Genomic DNA, 950 nt, shown 5'->3' with positions numbered 1-950 from the left:
TTGTCTGTAGCTGGAGAGTGGGGAGGAGTAGATGTCAGTCCTATTAAGGGTTGAGACAGAAGGGTGTAGTGCGGAGTTTCCCAAAGTGTGAGTCATGAGCCTGTGTGTAGTGGGTCATGAGCTGTGATTGGCTTCAAACTGAGAAATTGGCTTCAAATTGAGAGCATCGGGAGGGGCCAGAGGCTTCATCTAGGTCACACTGGGTTGGCAACCCACTTTTTTGACCCCTACAAACCCCTACAAACCTCAGAATGGCCCACAAAAGTGTCTGGAACTTTCTTCCAGTTTTTGAACGTAAGTTCCTATTTGACCAGAAGTCATTTCCAGACGCTTCTACAGGTCATTCTGAGGCCTGCGGAGGCCAATAGAGTGGGTAGCTGGCCCAGCTACCTTCCAGTAAGGTATGGCTGCCCCAAAAGAAGCATCATGTTGCAACCCACCGAGGAAGATGAGGCAGGTCGCGACAAGGAAAAGTTTGGGAATTGCTTGTGTAATGGTTCTGGAGTTGGACTTAGACCTGGAAAAATGGTGGTTGGCAACCTTCAGTCTTGAAAAACTATGGTATAAGCCTACAGCACCCGATATTCCCAGGCGGTCTCCCATCCAAGTACTAACCAGGCCTGACCCTGCTTAGCTTCCAAGATCAGAGGAGATTGGGCATGTGCAGGGTAACAGTTGCTGGTTCAATGTGAACCAATGTGATGAAGCTTTCTGGGTGGCCTTGGGCCGGTTCTTATCTTTCAATCCTATCTTTCAGATAGCGTCAATTCCTATCTTTCAGTCCTTCCTCACAGGGCTGTTGTGTGGACAACATAAGAACATAAGAAGTTTTAGTGGGTTCACTAAACCCACTAGTGGGTCCAGTGGGTTCACTAAACCCACTAGTGGGTCCAGACAAAAGGAAGCAAGGAACCATGCACACCACTCTGAGCTCTTTGGCGGAAGGGTGG

The 950-nt window shown here is 48.8% G+C and overlaps 1 pseudogene; it reads right to left on the bottom strand.

The window, feature by feature from the left end:
• Positions 1-566: 566 nt before the first annotated feature.
• Positions 567-683, bottom strand: LOC136657947 (5S ribosomal RNA; annotated as a pseudogene).
• Between the last annotated feature and the right edge of the window lie 267 nt (positions 684-950).

Source organism: Tiliqua scincoides, chromosome 7, assembly GCF_035046505.1.
Source record: "Tiliqua scincoides isolate rTilSci1 chromosome 7, rTilSci1.hap2, whole genome shotgun sequence".
Classification (NCBI taxonomy): domain Eukaryota; kingdom Metazoa; phylum Chordata; class Lepidosauria; order Squamata; family Scincidae; genus Tiliqua; species Tiliqua scincoides.
Note: the sequence above shows the minus strand (reverse complement) of the source record. Positions and strands in the feature narration are given on the sequence as shown.